Source organism: Pteropus medius, unplaced genomic scaffold (genome assembly GCF_902729225.1).
Source record: "Pteropus medius unplaced genomic scaffold, Ma_sr-lr_union100, whole genome shotgun sequence".
NCBI classification, from domain to species: domain Eukaryota; kingdom Metazoa; phylum Chordata; class Mammalia; order Chiroptera; family Pteropodidae; genus Pteropus; species Pteropus medius.
Genome location: NW_024349224.1, coordinates 4,059,309 through 4,060,694, shown reverse-complemented (window position 1 = coordinate 4,060,694; position 1,386 = coordinate 4,059,309). Strand labels below are relative to the sequence as shown.

At 68.0% G+C, this 1,386-nt stretch overlaps 1 protein-coding gene across 2 annotated transcripts in view; it reads left to right on the top strand.

The window, feature by feature from the left end:
• Positions 1 to 278: 278 nt before the first annotated feature.
• SALL1 (spalt like transcription factor 1) overlaps positions 279 to 1,386 on the top strand; it is a 17,171-nt gene continuing 16,063 nt past the window's right edge. Inside the window, exon 1 of one of the 2 annotated variants that reach the window (XM_039880856.1) lies at positions 279 to 470. The gene's annotated coding sequence lies outside the window, so the exon portion shown is untranslated. Of the gene's footprint in view, positions 471 to 975; positions 1,096 to 1,386 lie in introns of those variants that run through there. The other variant, XM_039880855.1, reaches the window with a different exon arrangement.

Here is a 1,386-nt window from a genome sequence, read left to right as displayed (position 1 = left end):
GGGGAGAAGAGAAAAAGGTGAAGAAAGGCCGAACAGAGAGAAAGAAAGAAAAAAGTTATAACAAGCGGGGGGCGGGGGGGCAGCCGGAGGAAAACAGAAACATTCACCCACACACAAAAGATTTAGAGTTTTTAAAAAGACGCTAAGAGAAAAAGAGTCACTTGGGAGAGCGCGGTGAGGGACCGGAGCACACGAAAGTCTGCTCGGAAGACTGGTGCCCACTTCGCGCGAACCGACCGTGGCGCTTCCCAGACTCCAGGGCGCTCCGGAATTGGGGCGTCCTTATGAGCCCTCTCCTTTCCCGATCGCGAGATAGGGCAGGGATTGTGTATCTGCACCACCCCCCGTCCCCATCACTCGACCTAAGTTTGGTTTGTCCTTCGGGCGCAGGACTTCGGGAACCCTGGAGCGAGGAGACCCCCGAGGCGCGAAGGGGGAAGAGCTAAGCTGAGCCGAGGACGGAGCCTCAGGTTCGCGGGCGCCCCAGCCCAGCGCAGGGAGTGCGGGGCCCGGGCTCCCGATTCGGGGCTCTGGGGCGCGGGTAGGGAGGCTGCTTCCTCGCCTGTGGAGATGGAGCTCGAGCGAAAAGTTTGGGTGCAGCTCTCGGCAAGTGCCCGAGGTGGCTGCAAGCTTCCGCTGGGTCGAACAGCGAAGGATAGGGACCCCCACCCCCACGCCCGGCCCGGCTCGGCGCGGCCACCTCGTCGCCAGGAGCCTGGGGCGCGGCCCCCTCCCCAGGCGGGGAGCCCAGGGGTCCTGGGGACTGGCCTCGCTCTGGGCCCGGCCCGGCTGGGCCGCGCCTCCCGCGGCCGGGGGCGGGTGGCAGCGCGCAGGGTAAGCGGCGGCCCCTCCCCTCCCCCCGGCTGGAGCTGAACTCGGATCCCAGGCCGGTGGCTGCTCTCCGCCCGCCCCGGGCGCGGAGGCGCCACCGCCGCCGCCGCCTCCCCGCGGAGTGACGCGCCCTGTAGCCAACCGGGGCAGCCGGGGGGGAGGTCCAGGAGGGGTCCTGGGCGGAGCCGGGCCGCCCCTTATCCCACGGGCTCGGGGCTGCTTCTCCCGAAAACTTCAGCCCTAATTGTCCTGGGAATGTCCGAGGTAGAGAAAGGGAGCGAGGGAGGAAGCGAAGGCTGGAGGATCGGGGCCCTCCGAGGAGGATCGGGGTGGCGGGAGAGCTGCCCCTCCCCCCAAACCCCAAACCCATCACGTTCCCAAACCTTTCCTCGGTCCTCCTCTTCTCCGCGCCCCCGCGAGCCCGGGATCCAGAGGCTGGAGAACTCGGGGCGAAGGGGCGCCGAGCCAGGCGGCGAGCGGGCGGGAGGCCGGGCCGAGGGCGGGAGGCGGACCGGCGTGGGGCTGGCTCTTCCCCACTCGCTTATTTTTTTTTTT